Source organism: Palaemon carinicauda, chromosome 9 (assembly GCF_036898095.1).
Source record: "Palaemon carinicauda isolate YSFRI2023 chromosome 9, ASM3689809v2, whole genome shotgun sequence".
In the NCBI taxonomy this organism is placed as follows: domain Eukaryota; kingdom Metazoa; phylum Arthropoda; class Malacostraca; order Decapoda; family Palaemonidae; genus Palaemon; species Palaemon carinicauda.
In genome coordinates, this window is record NC_090733.1 from 42,047,295 (window position 1) to 42,065,942 (window position 18,648).

Genomic DNA, 18,648 nt, shown 5'->3' on the forward strand with positions numbered 1-18,648 from the left:
TTACTTAAATTGATTTCCCTCTAAAAGATTTCCTGTTCATTACACATCAGAAACAGAGATAAATATATGTATATATATATATATATATATATATATATATATATATATATATATATATATATATATATATATATATATATATATATATATATTATACGATTCAGTTTCATTCTTAATAATCTCCTATTCATTCTATATCAGAAACCCAGATGAAATATTTTTTACACGAACTCATTTCCTTCTTGATAATCTCCTATTCAATATAAAGCAGGAACCCAGATGAAATCTTTATCACACGAATTGATTTTCTTCCTAATAATCTATTCTTTATACTCCAGAAAAATAGATAACATCTTTTTTTTTTCCTAATCGAATTAGTTTCCTTCATAATAATCTCCTATTCATTACATATCAGAAACACAGATGAAATATTTTTTTACACGAATTGATTTCCTTCTTACTAATATCCCATTCATTACATATCAGAAATAAAGTTTTCATTTTTTTTACACGAATAGATTTTCTTCTTGATAAATTACTTTTCATTACATACCAGATATACAGAAACAAATCTTTTATTACACGGAATAATTTCCTTCTTAATAATTTCGTATTTCTCGGATGTACAAAAACCCACATGATTTTTTTTTTCACATGAATTAATTCCCTTTTAATAATCTGCTATTCATTACATATGAGAAACCCAGATAAAATCTTTTTTACACAAGTTGATTTCCATCTTAATAACTGACTATTCGTTGCATATCAGACACAGATACAGACACAGATGATTTTCTTTTGAAATATATGTTATTAATTACATATCAGGAACACTGCTAAAATCTTTTTTTACATGAATGTATTTTCTTTTTAAGTCTCTTATTTATTACAAACCAGATATATTTTTTTTATAGGAATTGAATTTCTTAATTTCTTATTCATTGCATATCAGAAATACAGAGGATTTTTTTCCACGCAATTTTATTTCTTTCTTGTTAATCTCCTATTCTCTGCATATCAGAAAAAAACACGAATTGATTTCCTATTTATTACATATTAGAAACCCCTATGAAATGTTTTATTACGCAAATTGATTGCCTTCTTAGTAAAGCCCTATTTTTTACATATAAGAAACACGTATAAAGTATTTTTTCTACATAAATTTCTTAATTTCTTGATAATATTCTCTTCAATACTAATCAGAAATACAGTTAAATTAAATGCTTTTTTACATGAATTGATTTCCTTCTTAATAATCTCCTATTCATTATATTTTAGAAATATAGATAAAATATTTTTTCACATGAATTGATTTCCTTGTTAATAATCTCGTGTTCATTTCGTATCATTAACCCAGATAAAATCTTTTTATACGACATAATTTCCTTTTCAATAATCTCTTCATTATATATCTGGAACATAGATGAAATCTATTTTCACACGAAATGATTTTCTTCATAATAATCTCTTATTCGTTACAAAGCAGAAACATTTTTTTTTACACGAATTGATTTCCTTCTCAGTAATTTTCTTCTCATTACATATAAAAAACACGGATAAAATTTTTTTTTACGAATTGATTTCCTTCAAAATAATTTCCTATTCATTACGTATCAGACACATAAATATTTTCTTTACACGAATTGATTTCCGTCTTAATAATTTCCTTCTTATTACATATAAGAAACACAGATGAAATCTATTTGTGCACGAATTGATTCCCTTCTTAACTATCTCCTATTCATACATATCAGAAACACAAGATGAAATATTTTATTACACGAATTAATTTCCTTGTAAATAATATCCTAGTCATTACATATTAGAAAAAAGATAATTTATTTTTTTCACCTAAATTCACTTCTTTCTTAATGATCTCTTATTCATTACATATTAGAAACACAGATAAATGATTTCTTCACACGATTTGACTTCCTTCTTAATAATTTCCTTTTTATTACATATCAGAAACAAAGATAAAATCTTTCTTCAAGCGAATTGATTCACTTATTAATGATTTTTCATTCATTACTTATCTCTAACTCCGATTTTTTTTCTCGAAGTAAGATCATTCCTAACAATCTTCTTTTCCTTACTTTTCAATAACTGGGAAAAAAAATATCACACAATTTGTTTTACTTCTTAATAATCTCCCATTCCTTAATTCTTAGTAACTCCGAGAAATCATTTTACATGACTTGATTCATTTCTCAAGTAATATCTTTTCTATTACTTATCGGTTACTCTGAAAAAAAAAATCTTTATTAACACGAGTTAACTCACTCCCTTTTAATCTCCCATTCGATATTGGTAACTTCAAATATGTTTATATATATATATATATATATATATATATATATATATATATATATATATATATATATATATATGTATATACATATATATATATATATATATATATATATATATATATACATATATATATATATATATATATATATATATATATATATATATGTATATATATATATATATATATATATATATATATATACATATATATATACATATATATATATATATATATATATATATATATATGCATATATATATATATATATATATATATATATATATATGTATATATATATATATATATATATATATATATATATACATATGTATATATATATATATATATATATATATATATATATATATATATATATATATATATATATATATACATATGTATATATATATATATATATATATATATATATATATATATATATATATATTATATATATATATATATATATATATATATATATATATATATATATATATATATATATACACATATGTAATGTGTGTAAAATTAAAAGTTTAAATCCATGACCCAAGAGGTCAATGTAGAAGTTAGGAGCGAGTGTGAGAACACCAAATCAGTCATAAGCAGGATGCGAAAGTCAAGACCAAGCATACCATTTGCAATGTAACATTTTTCATGAAGAGTAAACACAATACAAGCCGTGAGAAAGAGTTGTCTCTCACCGGATCCAGGTGCCTTCCGATATCAATGTTGATTACAATTTGTCATTAAATGCTGAGATAACTAACTAGACACTATCATCAATATGGATATTTTAGTAAGTTCTGATCGAGCTGTCAAACGGAATGGTCATCCGACCAAACCGTCTATACTCCTGTGATGGAGATGTTAATTACTGTTTTTAAAGTAATAAACTGTTTTAAAGTTAACTTACTTAGACTTATTCAGAAGAAGTAACCTACCAAGTCTAAACATTATAACACATTGAAGAGACATTTGATTGGAACACTAATGTGTGTTTATAACAGTACCACACCAACAATTGGTGGCAGCGTTTAACCTAAATCAACTTTAGTATCAAGAGAATCAACAGTAATGAATCTACAATTATGACGAAGTATCTACGTCCACCGAAGAAATGAACACATTGAATACCAACAAATAAATGTTATACAAACTGAGGAACTGGATCTTCAATCAACATCTTCAGAAAACGAAGGACTGACAACGTATATTGAACATTCAAGAATCACATCCAGGAAACACTACGTTCAACATTACAACGGGAAATCGGACCGAAAACATTCACCCAAACATCAAAACTCTCGCAAACCAGTGAGAGAGAGAGGAAATGACGACATCACCCTTCGCCCATATAAACCCAAGCTAAGTTCATTTCTTTATTCATTTCAGTTTTAGACAGTGAAGTGTAGTTATCACGAGTCGATCGTCGATTATTGCTGGGGTGAGTTGTTTGCTAGTCATCCTTTTTTCTTTCATTAAAGGAAACTGTATTCAACTTCGAATTCTCGTCTAGAATTTTTTTTTCTCTATGTGCTAATTCCGTTTTCTTTCAGACGTTCTCGGGAAATATTTTTATATTAGTATCATTGTATTGGGGGATTATGTTATAATCTTTATTGAATAGTGTTTATGCGTTTACGCAGTGGACGTCTGTATTCATTTAGAGATTTTGATAGGATTGCAAGGAATCGAAGAGATAAAAAACAAGTTAAAGTAATCATGACACCTCCTGTAAATCCAAGTAACTCCACCCTCGGCCCGAGTAACCCCATCCCGCTCCCATTGTTACGTTAGTAAATGCGCGATCAGCTATCCTTCCTTTTCAAGGTCGAGTCAATGGCTTATTACCTCAGAATGTCGAGTCTTGGATTTCTTCCATCGACGACCATTTAAATGCTAAACAAATTATAGACCCATTTGTACAATTACAAGAAGCTAAAAGTTTTATAGACTTTTCTAAAGGAGATGCGAATGCGTATTTGAGGGGAGTTTCGTTTCAAGAGGTAGTTACATAGGACGATTTTAAAGTTGGGCTACGTGCGGTCTATGGCGGTGAGGAAGCCTTGGGTATAGTTTTAACATTAAGAAATACACTTAATCAAGCCACTATGACTCAGCTTAATGTTATAGAGAGGGCAGCTCTCATTGCCGATAGGCTAAACGAGTATCAAGATACTTTAGGTAATTCCACTTGGGTTACTAGAGATAACATCTCCGTGAAAGATTTCTTACGATTAATGTATTTAACTTGCATGACACTTATGTTGCCAGAAGCTTTAGTGCGGTGTTTTGATAAAAAGTTAACGCCAGCAAGTACAGAATTGGACGTATATAAACAGATAAAGAAATACATGTCTAAGTGTACTGATCTTGATCCCTTGCTTACACATGTTTTTGCAAAAGATGAAACAATGCCACAACAAGTAAACATAGTTAATAATAGTCAAGTCGCAGGAATTACGTGTTATAATTGCAAACGTCAAGGTCACTTGATTGCTGACTGCAGAACGAGATTCAGTTCGTTACATAATACTTCAACTCATTCATATAGTCAGTGCTACTCACGTATGACACAACAGAATCCTAGAAATACACAGTAAAATCCACAGTCAATTCCACAGTCAGTTCCATATGGAAATAAAAAGAAAAATCCTCAGTTCAATAAGAAGAAACAGCCAAACATCAATGCAGTTCAGAATCAAAAACAAACAAACAGTTCTTCAAATAACTCTGATCCTGGGCTGTCTAGCTAGAACTCGCAAGGTCAGACTAATTTTCAGAATGTGCAGAGCAAAGCAAATACCACATAATTAACTCCAGTGGGGAAGAGAGTGATGTTGGGTCATTCAAATCAACACCAGTAGTGTTAAATAATCCATTTAATGTTTTATCAGATTATTGTGAGGCAATAGATTTTCCTACGAAACACACAACCGAATCATGTAAATCAGTGCATGCTCCCGTAGATTTGCAACAAATTCACACAATAATAAGCCAAAATGAGTTACGACCAACATTATATGCTGTAAATTTAGAACACCGATCCTTTACATTATTTTTTGACTCTGGTAGTCCACGTAATATCATGGATTTGAGGATACATCATTTGTTGTTTTCGAACTTCCCTATAGAGAAGTCTGGAGTAAGGCTCTCGGGTATAGGAAATAATGAATTAAATGAAATAGGCGTAATTCATGTTCAGTACAAGGTCGGTAAGCGCACGTTTGCCGATACCTTTGTTGTTGTACAAAACATTGATATGTATCCAGCTGTAATTACAGGATACCTGTCTATGGGTAATCAAAACATTATCTCAGCCCCTGCCAAGCACGGCATGTATATCAAAGGAAAATTCTATAAGTCTTCTAATACCTTAAAATCAGTTTTAGATAAAAAGGAGACGACAAATAAGACAGTAACATACGTTGAAGAATCAATAACTTGTCTCTTTAATAAAGAAATAATATACGCGACCCAACAGAATTCTCGTTCACCCATAATATCATCTTGCACGTAATCTATCTAGCCGAACGTAGCTTCGAATTTGATAGTGCAAGTAAAGAAAATGTTACCGTGATCTGAAATATTAATCCTTTCCGACACTTTGAAAACTAACGGATTGTCCGTCACACAAGATATTTATACAGTAGGCTCAGAGCAACAATGTAATATTGAAGTCTGTAATCATTTAAATACCACTTTAGTAATTCACAAAAATCAACATATCTTGGATGTAGAAGTTTATAAACATCGTATTCTTACCGTCGCTGAAATCAATCACGCTCAATCAGTTGCGGATGAATCCCTTTTGCAATCTATTAACAATAAAATCAATAAAGACATTCAAGAAGAAGAAATTCAGCAGAAATTTTTTGGACTTTTAACTGAAAATCATGATGTTTTTTCCTCTTCGGATGGATCCATAGAAAAAACAGATGTTATCGAACATCAAATAAGGTTAAAGGACAAGCAGATAATTATCTATGTACCCTCGTACAGACTACCTATGAAATTCCAGAAAGAGATAAATGATGAAGTAGGTAAAATGCTAGAAGAAGGAGTCATAAGGAAATCGAACCGCCCTTATAATTTTCCATTAATAGTTGTAACGAAAAAAGATCGAACATGGCGTATCTGCGTAGATTTCCGTCGCTTGAATGAGGAGACAATCCCTGATCCATTCCCAGTGCCATGTTCTGACGATATTTTATCTTTGTTATGTCAGAATAAATATTTTACCAGTTTGGACTTAAAGGCTTTCACCAGATATCATTAAAAGAAAATTGTATCCCATACACAGCCTTCAGCACAGCCAGGGGACATTATGAAATTTTACGTATGCCTTTCGGTTTACGTTGTGCTCCCTTAACATTTACAAGAATGATCAACATAGTGTTTGGAAACCTGCTAAGGGATATATTGCATGCCTATATGGACGACCTTGTAATCTTTTCCAATACCTTAGAAGAACATCTTGGTAAACTAGAACTAGTACTACAGAGACTAAGACAACATAACTTAAGGGTAAAGATTAGTAAGTGTGAATTTTTCAAAACAGAATTGGTCTATTTGGGTTTTACTGTGTCTAGCCAAGGTCTTAAAGTAGTCCACGATAAGGTGTCGGCTATCCGTAACTTTCCGATACCTACTAATGTCAAGGGAATACAGCAATTTCTGGGGTGTAGTGGATATTACCGGCGTTTTATACGCAATTATTCAATAATAGCCACTCCCCTAACTGATCTTACGAAGAAGGGCGTAGATTTCATATGGTCTGAGGAGCATCAACAGGCGTTTAATACCTTAAAAGATGAACTGTGTAGTTTTCCTATCTTAAAATTTCCTGACTTCGGTAAGGAATTTTTCATTGCAACAGACGCCTCAGACTTAGGAGTAGGAGGGGTATTGCCTCAGCAATATGAAAAACAATTTTTCTCTATAGCTTTTTGTTCTCGAAAACTGAAAACTTCCGAAAGTAAGTATGCAGTACTAGACATGGAAGGACTAGCTATTGTTAATTCACTAGTGCATTTTAAGTTCATAATATACGGTTATCCCGTCAAGGTTCTTACTGAACATAAACCCCTAACCGACCTCTTTAAAGGCTTTAGTCACAGCCCCAAACAAACTCGATGGCATTTGATCATTCAAGACTTTGGCGCGAGAATCGGGTATTTACCAGGGAAAGCAAATATCACTCTCTTCGTAAGGAAAGGGAATATATTATTTCCTATACCCGAGAGCCTTACTCCGGACTTCTCTATAGGGAAGTTCGAAAGCAACAAATGATGTGTCCTCAAATCCATGATATTACGTGGACTACCAGAGTCTATGGGTAATCAAAACATTACCCATTAGCTGAATTAATAGATATATCAACATCCAAGCCTATCGTTATGACTGTATCTGAACAAGAAGATCTGGGCTGGAGCTCTGAATTATTACAGACCGAGCAACGAAAAGATCAGAAATTAGAAAAAATTATAAATGCTTTGGAAGGAAATCGTAAGGAAAGGGAATATATAAAGTATACGCAGCAGAATTATATAATCAAAGACAATGTTCTGTGTAGATCCGTGACAAGGAAAACCCGCAATACACCACATGTGACTAACGACCAGGTAGTGGTACCAATCTCACTTATATCCACTGTCCTAAATTGGTTGCATGCAAATCCATTGCTTGGACACCCGGGATTCTCCATAATGTCACAGAAAGCCAAATCATTGTTTTATTGGCATACAATGCTTACAGATATATAAAAAAAACACATAGCTAATTGTTGCACTTGTCAGGAAAACAAAGGGCACACGAAAACACCTGTCAGCCTAGGGGCTTATCCCGTGCCCAATCAATCCTTTGAAAGAATACATTTAGATCTATTAACAGGATTTTACGAGTCAGACAGAGGAAATAAGCACCTCTTAGTAATTGTAAATGCTTTGACTCGATATACAGAACTGATAGTGCTTAAAACTAAAACTGCGATTGAATGCGCTAGGAAGTTTTATGAGTGTTACATTTGTAAACATGGAATTCCACATATGATAATCACAGACTCGGTTGGAGAATTTAATAAACATTTCCTTACCTCATTGTGTGAATTCCTTAGCATAAAGAAAATCAATACCATGATCTATCACCCAGAGTTGAATGGGCTAGTGAAAAGAGCGAATAGAAAGGTTTTAAACATATTAAGATTAACACTAGGGGTATCAGACCCCAACTGGGATATTGCAATACCTGCGGTACTAAGTACTCTGTATCACTCATATCATTTATCAATTAAAATGTCGCCGGACGAAGCATTGTATGGTACCCCAGTTAGAACGCTTTTCCATGTATTAACGCCTACAACTAATTTATCAAAAACTTTAAAAGAAGTTATAAATGCAAGCAAAAGTCGTTATGATATCCTTCGAAAGAATTTAGAAGAATCAAAAATCATAATGTAAAAGAATTATGATAAAATAGCGAAGCCAACTAAAACATATACCGTGGGTGATAATGTATACATACAGGTAAATGTACGTAAAGGACTCAATTATAAACTAACACCTAAGTTTGAAGGCCTATTTAGCATTTTGGAAACATATACGGTCATTAAAGACTTAAATCAAATAACTCACTGTTCAGACGCAATGAATAAAAAAATATGTACAGCTGACTCCTTTGAATTCCATAAAAACTCAATGGATTCATGCGAGTTAGGTATAGTGCTAAACGGTGCTTTCTCCCATACACATGAAAATTGTCTGAAAAAACTTTAACCCTTTGACGATAATAAGTTCAATTGCAGACTGAACAACGTCTCGTGGATATGATACGACAAGGCCGGCTTAAATGTATCATGCCCGGACGGATCCACGTCCTATTCCCAAATCTTCGTTACAGCAGATGGTTGCATCGGTACGTCCACGAATTACACACTCCGAGGAATCAACACTATCATCAGAGAACGGGCCTACTTCGGGAATTTCACGTGGTCGACTACAATCCCTTCTTTACCTCTCCCATACAAAGCACGTGTGGCTAAGCGGTTGATGAAACTAACCGAGATGGACCACCCGTCACCGACTTATGCAGATCTTCGTTTCTACGTGTTACTAGCAGCAATCAGCGTTACGGTGATGATATTTATCGCTGTTAACATCTTTGTTTGGCGTAGGTTAAGGAAAAATAAGATGGAGATCAAACAGAACGTTTTGCCATGTCCAGACAAAACTCCTTATTTATTTCAATTTAAAGCTGTTTGAAATTGGCCCCTTCATTCGCTCGAAGGAGTACAATTGTCTTGGAAACGTGTTGTGGACAAAAAGCAGTTAGTACGCTAGTAATATGTAGTTGAAGAGACTATACAACATTCGCATTTTAAAAACATTTTAAAAACATTTAAAATATAAATCATTTTTTGGGCATCTAGTAAAATATATAAGCCCTAAATGTTAAAATAAAGAATCTATGGGCATCTAATACAATATATAAGCCCTATATATAAAAATAATATATATATATATATATATATATATATATATATATATATATATATATATATATATATATATATATATATATATATATATATATATATATATATATATATATATACATATATATATATATATATATATATATATATATATATATATATATATATATATATATATATATATATATATATATACGAAACCGTGGTGCGTGTACGTACCAGGAATTCGTGTTTGTGCACTAAAATTATATCTTTACCAAGGTAACAAATATTCTTTATTAGTTACTGTATTATAATAATCTGTATTTTTGACAAAGGTGACAACTATTCTTTACAAGTTACCGAATCATATATACACCAGTATTTTTTTTTGGTACCATATAATCATTTGCTATGATCTGTATTTTCCATGCATTTTTTTTTTGACAATATTTGTTTGGTATGTATTTTTTTTTTTTAATGTACCTATTTCGACATTCATCCTTAATCGTTTGTTCATGGCTAAAGTGAAAAAAAAATTATATATATATATATATATATATATATATATATATATATATATATATATATATATATATATATATATATATATATATATATAAATATATATATATCCAGTCACACTCCTAGTATACATATTTTGACCGTGTCATTAGAGTTAAATTAATTGAATGTAGCTGACCGAGCTAATGTAATGTGTGTAAAATTAAAAGTTTAAATCCATGACCCAAGAGGTCAACGTAGAAGTTAGGAGCGAGTGTGAGAACGCCAAATCAGTCATAAGCAGGATGCGAAAGTCAAGACCAAGCATACCATTTGCAATGTAACATTTTTCATGAAGAGTAAACACAATACAAGCCGTGAGAAAGAGTTGTCTCTCATCGGATCCAGGTGCCTTCCGATATTAATGTTGTGTTTACAATTTGTCATTAAATGCTGAGATAACTAACTAGACGTTATCATCAATATGGATATTTTAGTTAGTCCTGATCGAGCTGTCATACGGAATGGTCATCCGACCAAACCATCTATACTCCTGTGATGGAGATGTTAATTACTGTTTTTAAAGTAATAAACTGTTTTAAAGTTAACTTACTTAGACTTATTCAGAAGAAGTAACCTACCAAGTCTAAACATTATAACACATTGAAGAGACATTTGATTGGAACACTAATGTGTGTTTATAACAGTACCACACCAACAATTGGTGGCAGCGTTTAACCTAAATCAACTTTAGTATCAAGAGAATCAACAGTAATGAATCTACAATTATGACGAAGTATCTACGTCCACCGAAGAAATGAACACATTGAATACCAACAAATAAATGTTATACAAACTGAGGAACTGGATCTTCAATCAACATCTTCAGAAAACGAAGGACTGACAACGTATATTGAACATTCAAGAATCACATCCAGGAAACACTACGTTCAACATTACAACGGGAAATCGGACCGAAAACATTCACCCAAACATCAAAACTCTCGCAAACCAGTGAGAGAGAGAGGAAATGACGACATCACCCTTCGCCCATATAAACCCAAGCTAAGTTCATTTCTTTATTCATTTCAGTTTTAGACAGTGAAGTGTAGTTATCACGAGTCGATCGTCGATTATTGCTGGGGTGAGTTGTTTGCTAGTCTTCCTTTTTTCTTTCATTAAAGGAAACTGTATTCAACTTCGAATTCTCGTCTAGAATTTTTTTTTCTCTATGTGCTAATTCCGTTTTCTTTCAGACGTTCTCGGGAAATATTTTTATATTAGTATCATTGTATTGGGGGATTATGTTATAATCTTTATTGAATAGTGTTTATGCGTTTACGCAGTGGACGTCTGTATTCATTTAGAGATTTTGATAGGATTGCAAGGAATCGAAGAGATAAAAAACAAGTTAAAGTAATCATGACACCTCCTGTAAATCCAAGTAACTCCACCCTCGGCCCGAGTAACCCCATCCCGCTCCCATTGTTACGTTAGTAAATGCGCGATCAGCTATCCTTCCTTTTCAAGGTCGAGTCAATGGCTTATTACCTCAGAATGTCGAGTCTTGGATTTCTTCCATCGACGACCATTTAAATGCTAAACAAATTATAGACCCATTTGTACAATTACAAGAAGCTAAAAGTTTTATAGACTTTTCTAAAGGAGATGCGAATGCGTATTTGAGGGGAGTTTCGTTTCAAGAGGTAGTTACATAGGACGATTTTAAAGTTGGGCTACGTGCGGTCTATGGCGGTGAGGAAGCCTTGGGTATAGTTTTAACATTAAGAAATACACTTAATCAAGCCACTATGACTCAGCTTAATGTTATAGAGAGGGCAGCTCTCATTGCCGATAGGCTAAACGAGTATCAAGATATTTTAGGTAATTCCACTTGGGTTACTAGAGATAACATCTCCGTGAAAGATTTCTTACGATTAATGTATTTAACTTGCATGACACTTATGTTGCCAGAAGCTTTAGTGCGGTGTTTTGATAAAAAGTTAACGCCAGCAAGTACAGAATTGGACGTATATAAACAGATAAAGAAATACATGTCTAAGTGTACTGATCTTGATCCCTTGCTTACACATGTTTTTGCAAAAGATGAAACAATGCCACAACAAGTAAACATAGTTAATAATAGTCAAGTCGCAGGAATTACGTGTTATAATTGCAAACGTCAAGGTCACTTGATTGCTGACTGCAGAACGAGATTCAGTTCGTTACATAATACTTCAACTCATTCATATAGTCAGTGCTACTCACGTATGACACAACAGAATCCTAGAAATACACAGTAAAATTCACAGTCAATTCCACAGTCAGTTCCATATGGAAATAAAAAGAAAAATCCTCAGTTCAATAAGAAGAAACAGCCAAACGTCAATGCAGTTCAGAATCAAAAACAAACAAACAGTTCTTCAAATAACTCTGATCCTGGGCTGTCTAGCTAGAACTCGCAAGGTCAGACTAATTTTCAGAATGTGCAGAGCAAAGCAAATACCACATAATTAACTCCAGTGGGGAAGAGAGTGATGTTGGGTCATTCAAATCAACACCAGTAGTGTTAAATAATCCATTTAATGTTTTATCAGATTATTGTGAGGCAATAGATTTTCCTACGAAACACACAACCGAATCATGTAAATCAGTGCATGCTCCCGTAGATTTGAAACAAATTCACACAATAATAAGCCAAAATGAGTTACGACCAACATTATATGCTGTAAATTTAGAACACCGATCCTTTACATTATTTTTTGACTCTGGTAGTCCACGTAATATCATGGATTTGAGGATACATCATTTGTTGTTTTCGAACTTCCCTATAGAGAAGTCCGGAGTAAGGCTCTCGGGTATAGGAAATAATGAATTAAATGAAATAGGCGTAATTCATGTTCAGTACAAGGTCGGTAAGCGCACGTTTGCCGATACCTTTGTTGTTGTACAAAACATTGATATGTATCCAGCTGTAATTACAGGATACCTGTCTATGGGTAATCAAAACATTATCTCAGCCCCTGCCAAGCACGGCATGTATATCAAAGGAAAATTCTATAAGTCTTCTAATACCTTAAAATCAGTTTTAGATAAAAAGGAGACGACAAATAAGACAGTAACATACGTTGAAGAATCAATAACTTGTCTCTTTAATAAAGAAATAATATACGCGACCCAACAGAATTCTCGTTCACCCATAATATCATCTTGCACGTATTCTATCTAGCCGAATGTAGCTTCGAATTTGATAGTGCAAGTAAAGAAAATGTTACCATGATCTGAAATATTAATCCTTTCCGACACTTTGAAAACTAACGGATTGTCCGTCACACAAGATATTTATACAGTAGGCTCAGAGCAACAATGTAATATTGAAGTCTGTAATCATTTAAATACCACTTTAGTAATTCACAAAAATAAACATATCTTGGATGTAGAAGTTTATAAACATCGTATTCTTACCGTCGCTGAAATCAATCACGCTCAATCAGTTGCGGATGAATCCCTTTTGCAATCTATTAACAATAAAATCAATAAAGACATTCAAGAAGAAGAAATTCAGCAGAAATTTTTTGGACTTTTAACTGAAAATCATGATGTTTTTTCCTCTACGGATGGATCCATAGAAAAAACAGATGTTATCGAACATCAAATAAGGTTAAAGGACAAGCAGATAATTATCTATGTACCCTCGTACAGACTACCTATGAAATTCCAGAAAGAGATAAATGATGAAGTAGGTAAAATGCTAGAAGAAGGAGTCATAAGGAAATCGAACCGCCCTTATAATTTTCCATTAATAGTTGTAACGAAAAAAGATCGAACATGGCGTATCTGCGTAGATTTCCGTCGCTTGAATGAGGAGACAATCCCTGATCCATTCCCAGTGCCATGTTCTGACGATATTTTATCTTTGTTATTTCAGAATAAATATTTTACCAGTTTGGACTTACTTAAAGGCTTTCACCAGATATCATTAAAAGAAAATTGTATCCCATACACAGCCTTCAGCACAGCCAGGGGACATTATGAAATTTTACGTATGCCTTTCGGTTTACGTTGTGCTCCCTTAACATTTACAAGAATGATCAACATAGTGTTTGGAAACCTGCTAAGGGATATATTGCATGCCTATATGGACGACCTTGTAATCTTTTCCAATACCTTAGAAGAACATCTAGGTAAACTAGAACTAGTACTACAGAGACTAAGACAACATAACTTAAGGGTAAAGATTAGTAAGTGTGAATTTTTCAAAACAGAATTGGTCTATTTGGGTTTTACTGTGTCTAGCCAAGGTCTTAAAGTAGTCCACGATAAGGTGTCGGCTATCCGTAACTTTCCGATACCTACTAATGTCAAGGGAATACAGCAATTTCTGGGATGTAGTGGATATTACCGGCGTTTTATACGCAATTATTCAATAATAGCCGCTCCCTTAACTGATCTTAAGAAGAAGGGCGTAGATTTCATATGGTCTGAGGAGCATCAACAGGCGTTTAACACCTTAAAAGATGAACTGTGTAGTTTTCCTATCTTAAAATTTCCTGACTTCGGTAAGGAATTTTTCATTGCAACAGACGCCTCAGACTTAGGAGTAGGAGGGGTATTGCCTCAGCAATATGAAAAACAATTTTTCTCTATAGCTTTTTGTTCTCGAAAACTGAAAACTTCCGAAAGTAAGTATGCAGTACTAGACATGGAAGGACTAGCTATTGTTAATTCACTAGTGCATTTTAAGTTCATAATATACGGTTATCCCGTCAAGGTTCTTACTGAACATAAACCCCTAACCGACCTCTTTAAAGGCTTTAGTCACAGCCCCAAATGAACTCGATGGCATTTGATCATTCAAGACTTTGGCGCGAGAATCGGGTATTTACCAGGGAAAGCAAATATCACTCTCTTCGTAAGGAAAGGGAATATATTATTTCCTATACCCGAGAGCCTTACTCCGGACTTCTCTATAGGGAAGTTCGAAAACAACAAATGATGTGTCCTCAAATCCATGATATTACGTGGACTACCAGAGTCTATGGGTAATCAAAACATTACCCATTAGCTGAATTAATAGATATATCAACATCCAAGCCTATCGTTATGACTGTATCTGAACAAGAAGATCTGGGCTGGAGCTCTGAATTATTACAGACCGAGCAACGAAAAGATCAGAAATTAGAAAAAATTATAAATGCTTTGGAAGGAAATCGTAAGGAAAGGGAATATATAAAGTATACGCAGCAGAATTATATAATCAAAGACAATGTTCTGTGTAGATCCGTGACAAGGAAAACCCGCAATACACCACATGTGACTAACGACCAGGTAGAGGTACCAATCTCACTTATATCCACTGTCCTAAATTGGTTGCATGCAAATCCATTGCTTGGACACCCGGGATTCTCCATAATGTCACAGAAAGCCAAATCATTGTTTTATTGGCATACAATGCTTACAGATATATAAAAAAACACATAGCTAATTGTTGCACTTGTCAGGAAAACAAAGGGCACACGAAAACACCTGTCAGCCTAGGGGCTTATCCCGTGCCCAATCAATCCTTTGAAAGAATACATTTAGATCTATTAACAGGATTTTACGAGTCAGACAGAGGAAATAAGCACCTCTTAGTAATTGTAAATGCTTTGACTCGATATACAGAATTGATAGTGCTTAAAACTAAAACTGCGATTGAATGCGCTAGGAAGTTTTATGAGTGTTACATTTGTAAACATGGAATTCCACATATGATAATCACAGACTCGGTTGGAGAATTTAATAAACATTTCCTTACCTCATTGTGTGAATTCCTTAGCATAAAGAAAATCAATACCATGATCTATCACCCAGAGTTGAATGGGCTAGTGAAAAGAGCGAATAGAAAGGTTTTAAACATATTAAGATTAACACTAGGGGTATCAGACCCCAACTGGGATATTGCAATACCTGCGGTACTAAGTACTCTGTATCACTCATATCATTTATCAATTAAAATGTCGCCGGACGAAGCATTGTATGGTACCCCAGTTAGAACGCTTTTCCATGTATTAACGCCTACAACTAATTTATCAAAAACTTTAAAAGAAGTTATAAATGCAAGCAAAAGTCGTTATGATATCCTTCGAAAGAATTTAGAAGAATCAAAAATCAAAATGTAAAAGAATTATGATAAAATAGCGAAGCCAACTAAAACATATACCGTGGGTGATAATGTATACATACAGGTAAATGTACGTAAAGGACTCAATTATAAACTAACACCTAAGTTTGAAGGCCTATTTAGCATTTTGGAAACATATACGGTCATTAAAGACTTAAATCAAATAACTCACTGTTCAGACGCAATGAATAAAAAAATATGTACAGCTGACTCCTTTGAATTCCATAAAAACTCAATGGATTCATGCGAGTTAGGTATAGTGCTAAACGGTGCTTTCTCCCATACACATGAAAATTGTCTGAAAAAACTTTAGCCCTTTGACGATAATAAGTTCAATTGCAGACTGAACAACGTCTCGTGGATATGATACGACAAGGCCGGCTTAAATGTATCATGCCCGGACGGATCCACGTCCTATTCCCAAATCTTCGTTACAGCAGATGGTTGCATCGGTACGTCCACGAATTACACACTCCGAGGAATCAACACTATCATCAGAGAACGGGCCTACTTCGGGAATTTCACGTGGTCGACTACAATCCCTTCTTTACCTCTCCCATACAACGCACGAGTGGCTAAGCGGTTGATGAAACTAACCGAGATGGACCACCCGTCACCGACTTATGCAGATCTTCGTTTCTACGTGTTACTAGCAGCAATCAGCGTTACGGTGATGATATTTATCGCTGTTAACATCTTTGTTTGGCGTAGGTTAAGGAAAAATAAGATGGAGATCAAACAGAACGTTTTGCCATGTCCAGACAAAACTCCTTATTTATTTCAATTTAAAGCTGTTTGAAATTGGCCCCTTCATTCCCTCGAAGGAGTACAATTGTCTTGGAAACGTGTTGTGGACAAAAAGCAGTTAGTACGCTAGTAATATGTAGTTGAAGAGACTATACAACATTCGCATTTTAAAAACATTTTAAAAACATTTAAAATATAAATCATTTTTTGGGCATCTAGTAAAATATATAAGCCCTAAATGTTAAAATAAAGAATCTATGGGCATCTAATACAATATATAAGCCCTATATATAAAAATAATATATATATATATATATATATATATATATATATATATATATATATATATATATATATATATATATATATATATATATATATATATATATATATATATATACATGTATATATATATACGAAACCGTGGTGCGTGTACGTACCAGGAATTCGTGTTTGTGCACTAAAATTATATCTTTACCAAGGTAACAAATATTCTTTATTAGTTACTGTATTATAATAATCTGTATTTTTGACAAAGGTGACAACTATTCTTTACAAGTTACCGAATCATATATACACCAGTATTTTTCTTTGGTACCATATAATCATTTGCTATGATCTGTATTTTCCATGCATTTTTTTTTGACAATATTTGTTTGGTATGTATGTTTTTTTTTAATGTACCTATTTCAACATTCATCCTTAATCGTTTGTTTATGGCTAAAGTGAAAAAAAATTATATATATATATATATATATATATATATATATATATATATATATATATATATATATATATATATATATATATATATATATATATATATATATATATATATATATATATCCAGTCACACTCCTAGTATACATATTTTGACCGTGTCATTAGAGTTAAATTAATTGAATGTAGCTGACCGAGCTAATGTAATGTGTGTAAAATTAAAAGTTTAAATCCATGACCCAAGAGGTCAACGTAGAAGTTAGGAGCAAGTGTGAGAACGCCAAATCAGTCATAAGCAGGATGCGAAAGTCAAGACCAAGCATACCATTTGCAATGTAACATTTTTCATGAAGAGTAAACACAATACAAGCCGTGAGAAAGAGTTGTCTCTCATCGGATCCAGGTGCCTTCCGATATTAATGTTGTGTTTACAATTTGTCATTAAATGCTGAGATAACTAACTAGACGTTATCATCAATATGGATATTTTAGTTAGTCCTGATCGAGCTGTCATACGGAACGGTCATCCGACCAAACCATCTATACTCCTGTGATGGAGATGTTAATTACTGTTTTTAAAGTAATAAACTGTTTTAAAGTTAACTTACTTAGACTTATTCAGAAGAAGTAACCTACCAAGTCTAAACATTATAACACATTGAAGAGACATTTGATTGGAACACTAATGTGTGTTTATAACAGTACCACACCAACATATATATATAT